Source organism: Balaenoptera physalus, assembly GCF_965194825.1.
Source record: "Balaenoptera physalus genome assembly, chromosome: 7".
Lineage (NCBI taxonomy): Eukaryota > Metazoa > Chordata > Mammalia > Artiodactyla > Balaenopteridae > Balaenoptera > Balaenoptera physalus.
Genome location: NC_138886.1, coordinates 75908907 through 75928540, shown reverse-complemented (window position 1 = coordinate 75928540; position 19634 = coordinate 75908907). Strand labels below are relative to the sequence as shown.

General features: G+C 37.4%; 1 long non-coding RNA gene across 1 annotated transcript; it reads left to right on the top strand.

Moving 5' to 3' along the window:
• Nucleotides 1–4720: 4720 nt before the first annotated feature.
• Nucleotides 4721–18974, top strand: LOC309663588. The gene is made up of 2 exons (XR_014265358.1): nt 4721–5765; nt 9661–18974. It is a non-coding gene; the product is annotated as an uncharacterized lncRNA (long non-coding RNA).
• Nucleotides 18975–19634: the final 660 nt, after the last annotated feature.

Below are 19634 nucleotides of genomic sequence, written 5' to 3'. Positions count from 1 at the left end.
AACCACTATGGAAAAGAGTATGGCGGTTTCTCAGAAATTAAAAAGAGAACTCCCATAGGATCAAGCAATTCCACTTCTGGGAATCTATCTGAAGGAAATGAAAACGCTATGTTGAAGAGGTATCTGCACCCCCATGTTCATTGCAGCATGATTTATAATAGCCAAGATATGGAAACAACTGAAATGTTCATTGATAGATGAATGAATAAAGAAGTTGAAATGAATGAATAAAATACCATTTGGCCATAAAGAAAAGAAGGAAATCCTGCCATTTACAACAACATGGATCGACCCTGAGGGCGTTAAGCTAAGGAAAGTAAGTTAGACCAGACAAATACTGCATGCTCTCACTTATATGTGGAATCTAAAAACAAACAAAAGAAAAGCAAAAACCAACCTTACAGAAAGAGATCAGATTGTGATTACCAGAGGCAGTGTGTGTATGTGGTGGGGGTGGGGGGAGGAATTGGATAAAGATGGTCAAAAGGTTTAAGATAAATAAGTACTAGTTATAAGATAACTAGTTATCAGATTAAAAAGTACTAGGGATGTAATGTACAGCATGATGACTATAGTTAGTACTACTGTATGACATATTTGAAAGTTGTTAAGAAGGTAGATCCTAAGAGTTCTCATAACAGGAAAAAAAACTTTTTTCTTTTTGTTTTTTTGATCCATATCAGGTGATGGACATTCACTAAACTTACTGTGGCCATCATTTCACAATATATGCAAGTCAAATCATTATGCTGTATGCCTTAAACTTATACAGTATTGTATGTCAGTTATATCCCAATAAAACTGGAAAGAAAAAAGTAAAATTGTACTTCATTATACCTCAAAATATAAGATAAATATTCATATGTCCATATGGATCTAAAGAATATCCATAAAGGAAGTTTCATTAGAAAACATCCATACTTATTCACTTTCATATCATCCATGGCCATTTTGCCAATAACGGTAGAGCTGAGTGGTTGCAACAGAAACCATACAACCAAGCTTAAAATATTTACTATCTGACGCTAGATAACAAGTTTGCCCACCCCTGAGTTAGAGTACACGTAGAATTAACCCATATATGAGGGAGACCAAACATGTATAGGTCATCTCATTGTACAAAGGCAAGGCAACACTGCAGAAGGTCTGTGGAATGCAGCACTTTAACACACCTAACGGGCTGAAATCTGCCAAAGAGGAGAGTTTGCCCGTTAGCAGTGGATGGAGCTGATGAGAGATGCAGTTTTCATTATATCAGGGGTTCTAAGAAATACTGCCGTTTCAGGAGTGTAGTCAGCCGTATCTGAGTTAGGGCTGCCTATGACCTGTCTGTGGAAGTTCAGTTAAGTCAGGTCCACACCACTGCCTCCTAATTTCTCAGTCTCCCTTTAAGTCCACCTCAGATGCCTGATGAATTGCGTTGACCATGGACACCTTGACTCTTTTTGATTCTGTATCATCCACTGAATATTGGTTAGAATATTGGCTGCATAGTAACATTTAACCAACTATATATCAGACAGAGGAGAAAGTCAAAAAGGAAAAGGGCAATCAAAAAGCCATTAGAAAAATTGGAACCTAGTTTGTATGTAGTGTTCTTTTCAGTCTAGACCTAACCAAGGGAATAAGTCCCATGGTTAATGGCAGTTAACTTTAAATAATCAAGTGGCCTTTCCTCTGAGTTCATGATGCTCCCATCTTTTCCTCAAGTATTTACCCAGGCACAACACAGTATTTTAGACATTGTGCATGCTTTGCTGTGATTGGCCAGTAAATAGTTAATAGAAAGTCTACTATCCAGGACTATTGTTGCTGGTTAGGTCTAAGCTGGACTACTAGATTACTGTTGCTGGTTTAGCATAAGTTAAGTCTCTAATACTTAAGCTGCTTCATTTGCTTTCTGGGCCTTAGTCTTCTTAAACTGTGGATCAGACATTCTAGTTTGGAAACTTTGAAATAAGTAACCCTAACCCTAACCAAACAAACTAATGATATCCAGTGTTACAGATGCATCCTGGTAAATTACTGTCAGGCTCTAAATAAATCAGTACTAATTGGAGAGGGAGGGTGCCTCTGAATAAATGGGAAGGCAAGATGACTGTATCAAAAGTATAGGTCATGTTTTGATGTGGTAAGCACAGGAGGGCCATCTGAACACACAGATCTGGACACACACACACACACACACACTGGGAGTTGCATCTGGAAGGTATACAAACGCGCTGTTTACAACAGACAGTTGCTATCCATTGCTCTCCAGCCTTACTGGTTTGACTATGGTAAAGGACAAAAATTGGTGAATTAAACAGATCTTGTAATGATCTCTGCATAGCTTCGTGAGAAATAATTGGACCATAGCTTGCATAATTTCATGCCCATTTTTACCCCTTTCCTCTGAATTTCTTTGAGGCTCTGTAAGATATTAATAATAGCAGTTAATTATTGTGGTTATATTTCTGTATTGACCATAAAATGGAACGTGGAGATATATATATATATATATATATATATATATATATATATATATATATATATATATATATGGCTATAAGAGCTTTACAAGAGAAGTCTGGGGTCAGGATGTCCACCCAAGAGTTGAAAAGATTGCTGTCAACCATTGAAATTGTTTGGAACTGGTATAGTTAGGCAGTTTGAAGAATTTAAGTGAAAGAACTTGGTAGAAAAAGGCACAGAAAAGTATGATAAATGGCATCAAGTCTTTTATGGTCAAGAATATTCATTTTTTTCCTCTGAAATAAAACTAAGAAGAAGACAATTCTTCAATTAGTCTTAATACTAAACCTCTCCCAGTGTTGTTTTGTTTTGTTTTACAAGCTGGATATCACTTACTATAACAATATTCATTAATTTTCTCTCCCTGAGTTATAACTTCAACAAAAGCCTAAAGCTTTCTTTAAAAGCCAGAACATTTAAAACATAGAAGTTAAATTCCTTTGTAATCTAGGAATTTTTGAGTTCTCTTATCCTGGGAGTATGGCAGTACTAAATACACTCTATAAGCCAATCCAAATAGAAACTCCTTTATATTTAAGAGTCTTTATAATGTAAGTTATTAATCCCCTCCCAAAAAGGTAAACGTATTTCAACCTATTTGCTCAGAAAACCATGTACACTTGCAAAGTAAAGGAATCTTATCAATATCTTGGTCAAGGTAGGGAAATTTGGAGGTAGATATTCCCTGTAATAGAGTCACTTTCCCTGGTACTGATTCTTGGGCAGTTATCTTAGTCTGGGAACAAAATTTCCTAACTCCAATATAAGGAGTTTATAGTTAGGGCCATTTCTCCCTATTTCATAGAAGCTGTCTTCTCTAACATTTGCCCACCTGAATTGTCCATTAAGAAAGGGTCTGAACTCTAAGGTTTTTTTCCCACTTTGTTCTAGCTACCCAAAGGTTTTCCTCACATCTGATTTAGCTCATTTGTGAGTTTCTTTAAAATTGTTCTATTACATTCAAGAGGGCTGAAAAGGTTATGCACTCAGAGCACTTTAGATTTTTCAGGTCTTAATGAAGGGACATGAAACTCAGGGTAAACCAGAAGTAATAATTTCCATTCAATCTGCATTTTTTTCTCAATACATTTTCATTCTTTATTTTAGTATAGTTCCCTGTGCTATACAGTAAATCCTTGTTGCTTATCTATTTTATGTATGGCAGTTTGTATCTGTTAATCCCATCCTCTTAATTTACCCCATATTTTTTATACAAACATTGTAAAAAAACAAGTAAAACTCACTTGGAATTTAGATCTGTCTGTTCTCTGAGCCAAATGAAAACTAGTTTGCTTCTTAAATTCTTTCCATCTTTGTATACATTTCCCTTTAAATGGCAGATATATCCCAATAAGAGATCCCTGAAGTGCACAGAAATGACAGATTATTGTGACTAACTAATTTCTAAAGGTCCTGGGGGAGAGAGAAAGATAAGAGTGCATGCCTCCGCTCAATAGAGACAGAGACAGAGATCTAGCCATAGATACAAAAAGTGCTATAAATATGAAGAGACTGTTGAAAAAAATCTTTTTTTTATGAAAAAAGGCTTTTTCAGCTTTTTTGTTTGTAGACACATACAGAGAAAACTGGTAACTTCAGTTTAGCATTTGTATCAAAAGCAAATACAGACACTATGGGTCCATTACTTTATTCTGCCTTTGGAAATATTCATAGACTTTCATATATAAACATTGGTTTCACAGCTGGGACACCCTATCTAGACTTCCAGAGTTCATACAGACATTACAGACAAATAATTATATCAACAATGGAAAAGCAAAGGAAATGACACAGCAACTTAATGTCATGACTGAAATCACTAGTCAGCGGTCTGAATAAATGTAGCTAGTTTAGTGGCAAAGAGATGGATGTCTTAGGTGCCAGACAATACTAGAATCATCATGACAGACATGCAAGAATCCTAGCACCGAGAGACAGCCAGATTCCCTGACTCCTGACACTTGACAGGTACCAGATTCCCTGTTGTTGGACCATGAAATTATAAAGACCAGAAGATCAGAGCAAAACAATACTTTCCCTATCACTGCCACTAGTTAAAGAAGGAAAGGGCCGTGCAAAAATCATACCGAGGACAAAACTAGACTGGGCCAGGAACCAGATCCCATTCATGCACATTAAAATTTATCTGCTGAATAGGCAGATTTCCTCAAGATAAGGGAGGATGAAAAATAGAGGAATCAGCAGTACACAGAGTTAAATCCAATGGATAATGATAGACTGTTTAGTAATATCGTTGCACTGTAGTTGCTAAATATATTTACTGAATTCAGTTTATCTAAGAGGCTCTAGAAAATGCTCCATGACTAGAAAATGAGTCATTTGATTTTAAAATTGAAAAACAATTTGCTGATATTTTACCACATACTAGGGAAATTTAAACTCCAATAAAAAAAAAAGAGAATTTAGTAAGATGGATAAAATATAAATTTAATAAAATATAAATATTAAAAAGTTTCTCTTTATATTAATAATCCCATAGAAATGAAAAAATATGTGTTATTAAGTGCTGAGATATGAAAATAAAAATATTAAAGACTGCACACACACATACCAACTAACCACCACAAACACAAAAATTCCAGTTGGGTCAAATACTTTTGTTTTGAGGTGCTAGATTAGGAGTTCTGTTAATTTCTTCCTTACACGTACACGTGTTGTTAAAGTTTTCTGCAGTCAGCATGTATTATTTAAATAGTGCTCTCCAAACTGAGCTCCAGTCGCCTGGGAGGAGGCAGGGAGGGAGGACAATGTCAGGGAGGCAATGATGACTGCTGGTATAAGATGGTACAAGTTGATGTATCAGGCAAGGAGAGAAAATATGAGAACTTCGATTTATGACTTCTTGCCCTTATGTTAGAGAAATGCTTACCGCTTATAGCAAGCCAACTATCCTGGAAGTTCAACCACAGGGAGGAGGGAACAGTGAGTGGCGTCCTCATTCATTTGTTCGCTTTTGACTTACAGGGTGGTTTTACACTTTATGTCTGCCTCATTCAATGGATTTGAAGATTATATCATATCAAACAATAGAAGCAATGCAATACTTTGTAATGAGATGGTGAGTAATCATAACTGTGTACCACACAGATATTCAGATATTCACAGTGGCAAAGTCTGTTTTTTAAGAGTGATAGCCCTTAAAGATAAATCGTACATTTTTCATTTTCCAAAATATTCTCTAAAATAAAAAACAAGTATCCTAAATTGACTGATCTTTTCTGTAATAAAAAGTGGTAGTCAACATAAGGCAAATACTAACAGCCATAAAAGGGGACATCGACAGCAACACAATCATAGTAGGGGACTTTAACACCCCACTCTCACCAATGGACAGATCATCCAAAATGAAAATAAATAAGGAAACACAAGCTTTAAATGATACATTAAACAAGATAGACTTAATTGATATTTATAGGACATTCCATCCAAAAACAACAGAATACACATTTTTCTCAAGTGCTCATGGAACATTCTCCAGGATAGATCATATCTTGGGTCACAAATCAAGCCTTGGTAAATTTAAGAAAATTGAAATAGTATCAAGTATCTTTTCCGACCACAACGCTATGAGACTAGATATCAATTACAGGAAAAGACCTGTAAAAAATACAAACACATGGAGGCTACACAATACATTACTTAATAACGAAGTGATCACTGAAGAAATCAAAGGGGAAATCAAAAAATACCTAGAAACAAATGACAATGGAGATACGACGACCCAAAACTTATGGGACGCAGCAAAAGCAGTGCTAAGAGGGAAGTTTATAGCAATACAAGCCTACCTCAAGAAACAGGAAACATTTCGAATAAACAACCTAACCTTGCACCTAAAGCAATTAGAGAAAGAAGAACAAAAAAACCCCAAAGCCAGCAGAAGGAAAGAAATTATAAAGATCAGGTCAGAAATAAATGAAAAAGAAATGAAGGAAACAATAGCAAAAATCAATGAAACTAAAAGCTGGTTCTTTGAGAAGATAAACAAAATTGATAAACCATTAGCCAGACTCATCAAGAGAAAAAGGGAGAAGACTCAGATCAATAGAATTAGAAATGAAAAAGGAGAAGTAACCACTGACACTGCAGAAATACAAAAGATCATGAGAGATTACTACAAGCAACTCTATGCCAATAAAATGGACAACCTGGAAGAAATGGACAGATTCTTAGAAAGGCACAAACTGCCGAGACTGAACCAGGAAGAAATAGAAAATATGAACAGACCAATCACAAGCACTGAAATTGAAACTGTGATTAAAAACCTTCCAACAAACAAAAGCCCAGGACCAGATGGCTTCACAGGTGAATTCTATCAAACATTTAGAGAAGAGCTAACACCTATCCTTCTCAAACTCTTCCAAAATATTGCAGAGGGAGGAACACTCCCAAACTCATTCTACGAGGCCACCATCACCCTGATACCAAAACCAGACAAAGATGTCACAAAGAAAGAAAACTACAGGCCAATATCACTGATGAACATAGATGCAAAAATCCTCAACAAAATACTAGCAAACAGAATCCAACAGCACATTAAAAGGATCATACACCATGATCAAGTGGGGTTTATCCCAGGAATGCAAGGATTCTTCAATATACGCAAATCAATCAATGTGATACATCATATTAACAAACTGAAGGAGAAAAACCATATGATCATCTCAATAGATGCAGAGAAAGCTTTCGACAAAATTCAACACCCATTTATGATAAAAGCCCTGCAGAAAGTAGGCATAGAGGGAACTTTCCTCAACATAATAAAGGCCATATATGACAAACCCACAGCCAACATTGTCCTCAATGGTGAAAAACTGAAACCATTTCCACTAAGATCAGGAACAAGACAAGGTTGCCCACTCTCACCACTATTATTCAACATAGTTTTGGAAGTGTTAGCCACAGCAATCAGAGAAGACAAAGAAATAAAAGGAATCCAAATCGGAAAAGAAGAAGTAAAGCTGTCACTATTTGCAGATGACATGATACTATACATAGAGAATCCTAAAGATGCTACCAGAAAACTCCTAGAGCTAATCAATGAATTTGGTAAAGTAGCAGGATACAAAATTAATGCACAGAAATCTCTTGCATTTCTATACACTAATGACGAAAAATCTGAAAGTGAAATTAAGAAAACACTCCCATTTACCATTGCAACAAAAAGAATAAAATATCTAGGAATAAACCTACCTAAGGAGACAAAAGACCTGTATGCAGAAAATTATAAGACACTGATGAAAGAAATTAAAGATGATACAAATAGATGGAGAGATATACCATGTTCCTGGATTGGAAGAATCAACATTGTGAAAATGACTCTACTACCCAAAGCAATCTACAGATTCAATGCAATCCCTATCAAACTACCACTGGCATTTTTCACAGAACTAGAACAAAAAATTTCACAATTTGTATGGAAACACAAAAGACCCCGAATAGCCAAAGCAATCTTGAGAACGAAAAATGGAGCTGGGGGAATCAGGCTCCCTGACTTCAGACTATATTACAAAGCTTCAGTAATCAAGACAGTTTGGTACTGGCACAAAAACAGAAATATAGATCAATGGAACAGGATAGAAAGCCCAGAGATAAACCCACACACATATGGGCACCTTATTTTTGATAAAGGAGGCAAGCATATACAGTGGAGAAAAGACAGCCTCTTCAATAAGTGGTGCTGGGAAAATTGGACAGGTACATGTAAAAGTATGAAAATAGAACACTCCCTGACACCATGCACAAAAATAAACTCAAAATGGATTAAAGACCTAAGTGTAAGGGCAGACACTATCAAACTCTTAGAGGAAAACATAGGCAGAACACTCTATGACATACATCACAGCAAGATTCTTTTTGACCCAGCTCCCAGAGAAATGGAAATAAGAACACAAATAAACAAATGGGACCTAATGAAACTTAAAAGCTTTTGCACAGCAAAGGAAACCATAAACAAGACCAAAAGACAACCATCAGAATGGGAGAAAATATTTGCAAATGAAGCAACTGACAAAGGATTAATCTCCAAGATTTACAAGCAGCTCATGCAGCTCAATAACAAAAAAACGAACAACCCAATCCAAAAATGGGCCGAAGACCTAAATAGACATTTCTCCAAAGAAGATATACAGATGGCCTACAGACACATGAAAGAATGCTCAACATCATTAATCATTAGAGAAATGCAAATCAAAACTACAATGAGATATCATCTCACACCGGTCAGAATGGCCATCATCAAAAAATCTAGAAACAATAAATGCTGGAGAGGGTGTGGAGGAAAGGGAACACTCTTGCACTGTTGGTGGGAATGTAAATTGATACAGCCACTATGGAGAACAGTATGGAGGTTCCTTAAAAAACTACAAATAGAACTACCATACGACCCAGCAATCCCACTACTGGGCATATACCCTGAGAAAACCATAGGTCAAAAAGAGTCATGTACCAAAATGGTCATTGCAGCTCTATTTACAATAGCCAGGACATGGAAGCAATCTAAATGTCCATCGACAGATGAATGGATAAAGAAGATGTGGCACATATATACAATGGAATATTACTCAGCCATAAAAAGAAATGAAATGGAGGTATTTGTAATGAGGTGGATGGAGTTAGAGTCTGTCATACAGAGTGAAGTAAGTCAGAAAGAGAAAAACAAATACAGTATGCTAACACATATATACGGAATCTAAGGGGAAAAAAAAAAAAAAAAAGGCCATGAAGAACCTAGTGGCAAGACGGGAATAAAGACACAGACCTACTAGAGAATGGACTTGAGGATATGGGGAGGGGGTGGGGTGAGATGTGACAGGGTAAGAGAGTGTCATGGACATATATACACTACCAAATGTAAAATAGATAACTAGTGGGAAGCAGCCGCATAGCACAGGGAGATCAGCTCGGTGCTTTGTGACCATCTAGAGGGATGGGATGGGGAGGGTGGGAGGGAGGGAGATGCAAGAGGGAAGAGAAATGGGAACATATTGTATATGTATAACTGATTCACTTTGTTATAAAGCAGAAGCTAACACACCATTGTAAGGCAATTATACTTCAATAAAGATGTTAAAAAAAAAAAAAAAAAAATCAAAGACAAAAAAAAAAAAAAAAAAAAAAAAAAAAAAGTGGTAGTCAGTGGTTTATTACCTGTAGCTATTGAAAAACAAAAACAATTTTTACTTTCGAGTTAAATGTGACATTTTTAACATTAACATTTCCTGTTTTTAAAAGGAAATTTATAAAACACATAACATCTTTTGATTTGTTTGTAGGAACATCACTGATATAGGACTGACATCGGAGAAGATGGGAATTTATCAGCCAAATTTCAACAAAAACCTGTGCATAATTAGTTGATGAAGGAAAATGTCATAGAATCTAGCAGAGTATTTCTGAGTATCTGCCTGGCACAAAGAAGACTTTTAATAAATGTCCGTTAAATAACTGATACGCAGGCACAGACAGTCTGTATTTCTATATTTCCTATAATGTCTCAGGCCTGGCACTTTGTCCATTTTAGGTACCAGTAAATTGCTAGAGGCAAATCAGGCAGTCAAAGATTATCAGAGTTGAATGGATTATTGGAATTTTTTCAGAGAAATTAAATGACTTTCCCAAGAACATAAGTCTTTTCATCTGATTCTCACAGCAGTCCTGAGGAGATTGGGTGTTAATTTCAAAGTGCATAATATTTTTCTATTCTCTCTTTCTCCTTGGAGAGACAGTTTGATGTTCTGGAAGAGCACAAAGATTGACTTCAAATTCCTGCTCAGTTCCAGTCCTCCTTATCAGTTATTAGCTCTGCAACCTTCAGCAGGTCACTTACGTGGTGAGCCTCAGTTTCCCCATCTAAAGAATGGTGAAACTGTTACTGCTATTACACATATGCATGCATATATAGACTGCAAATAGCAACATCAGTTTTGCCCTTGGTTATTGTTATTCCACAACTGCCTGCTGCCCTCAGATGTTCCCCAGATTATGCTCTGAGAAACTGGCAGCCGGAGTTAGGAAAGTACTAATTGGGTTCCCTGTAGGGGAGCCTATACTTGCCTGCAGCACTTCAGCCTCTATCTCTTTGTTCCATTTATCTTTCAGCTGTGAGTGGATTTTCTTCACTTAATATTAGTTTGGCTATTTTACCGTGGACAAATCCCCCCGGCTACGTCTGTGTGTATAACCTAGTGTCTCTCAAGGAAGAAATAGTGCTCTTCCCCGAGAGAAAATATGCTTTCAGAGCAGCTCTGAACTGTCAGTGTTATCACCTCCTGTCTTGTTTGTTCTATGGCAAATTCTAAGGTGTTTCATTTTTATTTTTGTTCTATTCTTCATCTCCCACCCAGAAAGAGCTTGCCAACACCTCCTGCTTCATAAAAATCGCTTTCTGATTCTGAGAAAGCATTTACTCTCCAGTACATTCCTCAGCCTTTCACATCTTTCTGAACAGATTGTTCTCTTTGTTGCTTTTCAACTTTGGAGAAAAACTTCAATTAATCTCAGCAAGCTGTAAATCCTGTCATTGGCAAATGCTTCTGTTTCAGGTGAATGTAGAAGATGCTTATTGAGCACCTAAAATATACAGAGTACTAAACTTAGAGTTTAGAGATAAATAGAGCACAGACCCTCACTCTCAAGTTCATACACTAGACCAAAGTGAAAATAATCACATGGCAGTGCAAAGAATGCCATGATAGGGAGATGGGTCTAATTTTTAGCCAGAGGCTTTTTTATTCAATTATTTCTATCCTGCTCTGTTTCAGAAAAGATTTACTTTTTCATGTTGATGTAAATTGCGCATGCCTCTTCAGAACTTTATGCCTTTTCTAGTACATTTACTGCATTTTGGAATATCCCTTGGATCATTTTAGCAAATGTTCTACCTGTGCAGAGAATGATCATTGAACCAGAGTCAGACAAAATGCTGACAAAATGCAGTCATTCTACACCCATTTCAAGAGAAAACATTAGGGAAGTAGGAACAATCCAGAATAAAACACCCATGGCTGATGAGAACCTGGCAATATGGTGACCAGATTGAAGCTGTTTCGACTGGAGAAGATACTACTATGAGAACACATGACAGTTGGTATGCTGGCTTTCTATTGTTACATAACAAATTACCACAAACTTAGCAGCTTTTTTACTTGCTGGGTAAAAATATGAATGAGCACAATAATGAAATTCTTTTACACTTATTATTTTGCTCTCTGCTTTGTACCAGTTTTCATTGAAATACTTGTCTCTATATATTGTGGCTACTTATACATTCACATTTATTGCATTTTGTTGCTTGTTATGCATTTTTACTGATATATCTTCTCTGTCTGTATGTATTGGCTAGGAATTCATTCAAAATCACCTTCTATCGTGAAAAAAAAAAACAAAACTTAGCAGCTTTTAACAACAGACACTTATCATCACACTGTAAGTCAGAAGTCCATCCTGGCTAAGCTGGTTTCTTTACTCAGGGTCTTGCACTCAATATGTGAGGTGGGTTGAGTTCTCTATTAGAGGCTCTGGGAAAAAAAAAAATCCTTGAGGCTGTGTGCCTGAGGTCCCATTTTCTGGCTGGCTGTTGGCTGCAGGTTAGTCTCAGATCCTTAAAAGTTGACTTTCTCTAATTCAAAGCCAGCAACAGACAATCTTCCTCCCAGGGAATCCATCTCATGTTTCAAAACCTCAGACTTCAGGAAGAGCCCAGTCTCTTTTCTTTTTTTTTTAATTCAGCTTTTTTTAAATTGAAGTATAGTTGATTTATAAGGTTGTTAGTTTCAGGTGTACAGCACAGTGATTCAGGATAGATAGATAGATGATAGATAGATAGATGGATAGATAGATAGAATATATATATTCTTTTTCAAATTATTTTTCCTTATACATTATTACAAAATATTGAGTATAGTTCCCTGTGCTGTATAGTAGGTCCTTGTTGGTTATCTACTTTATTTATAGTAGTATGTATATGTTAATCCCAACCTCCTAATTTATCCCTCCCTGCCTTTCCTCTTTGGTGACCATAAGTTTGTTTTCTATGCCTGTGGGTCTATTTCTGTTTTGTAAATAAGTTCATTTGTATCTTTTTAAATTTTAGATTCCACATATAAGTGATATCATATGATATTTATCTTTCTCTGTCTTACTTCACTTAATATGATATTCTCTAGGTCCATCCATGTTACTGCAAATGGCATTATTACATTCTTTTCTATGGTTGAGTAATATTCCATTGTATATATACACCACATCTTCTTTAGCCATTTATCTGTCAATGGACAGTTAGGTTGCTTCCATGTCTTGGCTATTGTAAACAGTGCTGCAATGAACACTGGGGCGCACATATCTTTTCAAATTACAGTTTTCTCTGGATATATGTCCAGGAGTGGTATTGCAGGATCATATGGCAACTCCATTTTTAGTTTTTTCCCATCCCTTTTAAGGAGTCACCAGATCAGGACACATTCACAAAGGGCAATCTCCCTTTCTCAAAAGTCAACTGTGCCATATGACATAATCTCATCATGGGAGTGCTATCCCATCATATTAGTCACACCCACACTCAAAAGGAGAGGATTGTATAGTACATATACACCAGGAGGAGGGAAACTTGAGGGCCATCTTAGCATGTCACCAACCACAGCTGTGTTCCTCTTTTGGTGTTGAGAGTGTCACGAGTCTTAAGGACTTGAGGTGAGGAAAGGTAGGTAATCATGGACAGAGGGCCAAGTGGGTTATAGGCTCTGAGAGACAGAAAGACAGACCAAGAAGAATAGTATAGGAAATCTATGCATTCCTCAGTCTCTCCTCAGACCAGAGATTAGGCTGTCAGGATGAGAGATTATGTTGTAGCAAGTATTTTCAACTGTATTGGAGCTCTCTTTGCAAGAGAAAAGCAAGACAAACTTTGAGGTCCCCATTCTAACAATCCATCAAGTGTCCTAATGGGATGTTGTATTCAATTTAAAGTTGGAAATAAACGTGTACCTAGCCCTGGTGTCTAATCAGAACTGCACAAATTTAAGAAGAAACAATTTGGAAAAAATAAAAGCTGTTATATGGTATACCTTTTAACCTCCTTAGCTAGGAGAGGGGAGTAAACAAAGGTTGTTCTGGTACAATAAACCTTCACCCTAAAGATAATAATAGCTAATAGTACCCAAGGTCTTACTATGTGAAAGGCTGAGCATTTTGCAGGCATCATTTTGTTTAATTACTGAAAGAGCTTAATAAGATAAGCAATATATCCTGGAAGAAGATACACATGCAGATAAAGACACATGCCCCTTGCCCAGAATTAGACTGAGCTAGAGACCCTACCAGGGTCCTTCCCAAGATGTGTGGCCTAGATTTCTGAGGGACAGGGAGGAAACCTTCATATGTTTGAAAGCCCATTGTAGAGATGAGGAAGCAGACTTATCAGCTAGTTCCAGAGACAGTGGTGTGCCGGCAAAGACCTAAAAACCAGATCTCCCAAGATTCCCAGATTAACAGCAGCCTTTGCAGATTTCCTTGATGTGAACAATCTCACTGTGGCAGATTTAAGCTCTAATCTGATGTCACTGAACACAGACTTATAAAGAGGGGCAACTTCAGGAAAAAATAATATGGAATCAGATTTTCATTGATGCACTAAAAAATTTTGCAACAAGCAAAGCTGGGCAATGGAACTGACTCAACAACTAGGAGTTCCCATTACTCTGGGTAATTGAAGATCTTGATGCTGTCAGAGATAACTACAAAATGAAACCTTGTATTGGAAGGTTACAAAGATAGGGTGTGAAAATGGAAGGGTTAAAGACATCTGGTAATTTCCTGTTCCTTCTACAGTATCTCCAGCAAGATCTCTCTAATTTGCAGTTGCGACATTTTCCCATTGGCAGCTGAGGGATGGAGTTTGCAGGACTCCCTTAGTTAATGATCTTAAGAGCCATGCCAAGAGGATATCTCTGCTCTTTTCCACATCTGAAACCTCTAGTCACTGTCATCTTTTTCCGTTTCAACATTTTAGGATGGGAATTTTCAAACTGTACTTTGTAAAAAATCACATTCTTGGCAATTTTCTTCACCACTGTCTCCCCTAGATTAGAACTATAAAAAATAGAAAAACTTAATTACCAATGTCTTTTTAAAAACAGTGTTTAGAGATGTAGTGTTTAACTCTCCATAAAATTACACCTTTGAAATTGCTTAATTGTGTTTTTCCTGCCAATTTAAATTGCTCATAAAAGGAAAGATTTTTAAATATATAGTTTCTAATTCTTTCCCTGAATCATTGCAGTAGCATTGCCTTTGCTCTAGAAGATAGCAGTGCTTGTACAAATACTGCAGACATCAGCAAATTAAGGTTAAGCCCACAGTGGTGTAGGAGGAAGAAGGAGGAAACACTTCAGTCTCCTGGTTTGGTTTAATTTATATCTAATGGATTAAAAACAACAACAACACCCACTTAAAAGTTTGGTTCTTACTCAAAATCTTGCAGTTAAGGCATGTAATAATAGTTATAAAAAGTTCGTTAGATTTCCTTACAAAGATGTTGCTCTCTAGGGCATAGGGACCTGGCTTTCTTTTTAATTGCTATTATTACTGTATTAGGATCATTTGTTTGCATAATAAAAATAATTATTTGCATTTATACAATTCCTTTCTTCCTAGGAGCTCATTCTCATGAAGCATATCTCACCTGCAAAAAAATATCCTATCACCTGTACAGACTTGTGAGCCAGCAGTCTAGTAGATTTGTAACATTATAGAAATATTCATTGAAAACGCTTTCCCTCTGTGCCTAACAGTCCAATCTGCAAACAGACCAGCTTCAAAGATACATCAAGTGCTATTTGCTTTGGCACAAAGGCCACCTTCCCAGGTTCTGTGAGCTACCATAACCAGTCAAGCAGTTGTACCACATGCAACTTTACACAATTCTAGGGCAAGAAAGCAATGGAAGAAATAACTAAGAAGTGCTGGATGTTTTAAGGATGAGAATTGGTGAGTGCAAAAATGCTAAAAAGCATTTACAATTTAGCCTCTGTTCCTCTGTGCAGGACATAAAATAGCAGCTAGTTCCTTGCTTGGTTTTAGTATATTACATATAGGGAGAAAGCTTATTCCGGTGGTTCTCAGACCTGGCTGCATCTTAGATGCACTTTAAAAAACAAACAAACAAACTTTGTGTGCTTTTTACAAACCACAAATGCCTAGACCCAAAACCAGAGATTCTGAATCAACTGACCCTGATTTTTTAAAGTACATCAACATTTTTTTCAAACTCTCCAGGTGTGTAATGCTCAACTCAGTGTGGGGGTCATTGGTCTAGTGGAAACAACCCTGGATTATCTTTGGTTGACCATTAACTAGCTATGTGATCTTGAGAAAGGCTGTATTTCTGTGCCACAGAATATGAGCCTGAAAAATTAGATACTTGGATCAGAAAGAATATCCTTTAACCCCTTGACTCCTGTGATTAAAAACAATAAAAATGAACAGTTCTGTGAATTTTAATTCTCAACACACTTGCACTGAAGCATTTACAATAAGGAAATACTACAGGGGAAAATATATTACAGGGATTTTAGTCTCAAAAACATATAAACTATACAAATTGTGTGGGAGACCAAAGAATGTGCACTTTAGAAAAAGCACATTCGGGGCTTCCCTGGTGGTGCAGTGGTTGAGAATCCACCTGCCAATGCAGAGGACGCCGGTTCGAGCCCTGGTCTGGGAAGATCCCCCATGCCACGGAGCAACTGGGCCCGTGAGCCACAATTACTGAGCCTGCGCGTCTGGAGCCTGTGCTCTGCAACAAGAGAGGTCGCGATAGTGAGAGGCCCGCGCACCACGATGAAGAGTGGCCCCCGCTCGCCGCAACTAGAGAAAGCCCTCGCACAGAAATGAAGACCCAACACAGCCAAAAATAAATAAATTAACTAATTTATTTATTTAAAAAAAAAAAGCACATTCTACTTTGAATTGTGACTTTCTAAGTATGCATAAAGGATCCTTTTAATGCTGACTATTTCTTTAGAACTGAGTTCTTAGTATAAAAGAAAAACTGCACTGGATCAGTTAAACAGGCAAGGCAGACTTTATTCAAGACTACTGCAATGGAGGAGCAAGAAGAAACAAATCTGCTGAATAAAAGGTGGGTGATTCTTAAGAAATGGGGTGAGCCAATGGAAACATACTGGAGGACTGGGCAGGGAGACTGATCAATGTGATTAAGCCATCTGTGTTTGCTAATTGGTGCCTATAGAATTTAGGCTCCCACCCTCCCACAGAGGCACAGAGGTAGGGGTGCTGTCTCTTTGAATGATTACATTTCAAAGGGATGGTCCTCAAGAAGACATTTCTGGGTTGTAGAAAATTCACCTCTCAAAGGGGCAGAGAAAGAATTTGAAATTGCAATTCTCTACAGTATTTGCACTAAGAAAAGGGAGGTCAGGGCCCACAGTCATGAAGAAATCTGTCTAAAGTTTAATCAAGGTAAGAGGAATGTCAAGGTCTCCTGGTTTACTAGCTCACTGCTTTGATTCTTTCTTGTCATTGGAACTGAAATTCCCACAGCTGGATGGTCTTCTCTCTTGGCTGTTTAGGCTGATGAACTCTCATAGTTCATCAATTCTAAGTCACACTTGTTTTTCACATTTTAACTTTTCCAAATTTGGGATGTGTCTTATCATCATTGTTGCCCAGTGGCAGTGGTGACAAATCAAATGTCCTAACTTGTCAGCTCTCAAAAAGACTATACTATTGTTTATTGTTGAAACAGAGTCATTTTGTTGAAATTAGCCACTGCATGTAAATTTGGTATTGTTTGTGAAGCAAATACTTATTGTCAAAGTAATGATTGAAACTCCCCATTTTCTTACAAGGCAACAAACATGTTCTTTGGATGAAGCCACAACCAAGATGTAAATGAAGCTATGTTGTTTTGTTATTGGTACGTGTGCAAAAGACGTGCCTCTCAAGTGCCGAGCAATAAAATAAAGGCAGGAGAAATCACGAATACCATCAAAAAGACAAGACACAAGTCAAAGTTACAGGAGGCTGATGTGGCCAACTGCTAGTATTTTTTTTTCTCTCTCTCAGTGATACATTAATATAATATAGTACATCTGAGAATCAATGGAGTCTTAGATTTTAAAAAATATGGTAGCTTTGCCTGGTTATGTATGACCGCTCAGCCTAAGCCATGTGTGCAGTCCATTATGTTTGCCCCAGAAAAGCAAGATTATTGAATCTGTATTCCTTTTGAACAAAAGGTATCTCAAGCAGTTGAAAAGAAGGTACAATTTAGAGCAACATTCAAAGAAAAACACATCATTCCTGTGATTTCCAAATGTTATTAATCCCTTCCTAACCTCGCCCCTCTTTTTATTATTTTACTTTAAACAGTTTCTGTACATCTGTCTCTCAATGTGTCAGAAAAGGAAAAGCTCCACTACTGCTCATGTACCCTGCCTTGATGCCAGCTCTAATTATCAGCGAGAGAGAGCTTTCTGTGTATTCTTCAGAACTCAAGGCTCAAAAATGCCTATGCCATCTTTTCATGAAAAAGAACTACTTCGTGTAGCTTTCTAGTGAGCAAAATTCATTGATTCAGCAAAGCCACGAGCAGATAATGGCTTTAGTTTCCTTAACTTAATCCCAAAGGAGGGTGGTAAAAAGCAAGCTGGATTTTTTTTTTTTCTTTTAAAAGTGTCCTGATTCAAATTCTAGTGAAACAATCCTTAAAGTGCCTGAAGTGAGGGACCCTAAGGGAATCATTAGCAACTTGTCAGTGGCTGCCTTAAGTGGGAAATGGTTGGAAATTGTCTGCTGCAACAGGGTTGGAAACCCCCAAAGACCTTCAGAGAATATTTGCCTCCTGGCCTCTGAGGAATTCCCCAGGGTGGAAAGGGTAATAGAGCCACGTGGCCAAGTCTAACTCTGTACCCCCAACACCTCCCTCCCAGGGGATCAGTAGGTCACATAATGGCTGCTGCAACATTGTCTGTCTTGCTCACCAGTGGCCTCTGAAGTCTTAATATTTCCTGGGAACTGAATCTACATTGAGTGGAGTCCTCCATGACACACTTGTGAAAGATGGTCTTCTGCAATCTACTAATCTTACAACTCTGAAACGCTTGCTCTTGTCTTCACACGCAAGCTTTGCAAACAAGGCAAAAATCAGTTTAGTGACAAGAGCACTCTATCTGGAGACCAAACAGTTGGGTTCAAGTCCTGGCTCCGTCACTAACCAACTACGTGAACTTGCTTAAACATCTCCACGTCTCAGTTTCACTAAGTAAAAACTGGGAATGTCTGTTTGGAGAATCAAATGTGATAAAGTGGGTAATGTATTTTATCAACAGTAAAATCATCTACCAATGTTAAATGCTGTAGAATTGTGATAATGAATGCCACCATTCTTTCCCTCATATGAGCCATAACACCAGACATAAAGAGGTTCAATGTGTGCAGTGGAAAAAGATGCTCTTTACAATAGAAATCACATCCTTTCTGGTTAGCATAATAGCCCACGCCATCTCATGTTGGATTTCCTCAGAAAATCTTTCAAAAATCGTTAGAAGATGCTAAGCGACTTAGTCAAAGGCTTATAGCTGTAAAGCAATAAATGGACAAAAACGAACAGCTACTTCACAGAACTGGGATGTGGAGAGGACATTTACAACATTGTGCTCCTACTGAGATTATCTTAGAGTAACACTTAAGTTGTTTGCTCACCCATTTTACATCATTATTGAACAGTCTGAGGCCATGATTCCTGAGGGGCACTTAAACCGTAAATGTCATGTTGTCAAAATCCTTAATGTAACCTAGCCCCTTAAATGTGTTTCCTTTCTTCTTGAGATACTACTAGCATTTGAAGTATTGACATGCTTCCAGTCTAGATAGGATGATTCTTGAGTATTCTTTGAGACCCTGAGACCCAGGCTCTATCTCTGTTCTCTCTCTCTGGGACACTCCTGGCCCCTACTAGGGGGCCACAGAGCTTACTCGTTTTCTCCAAAAATAATCATAGTACCATTAGCAGAGGTACTGAGGACTGGGTACTAGAGGGAAGCATGGTGATCAAATGACATATGATGCCTATAAAGTGTTTT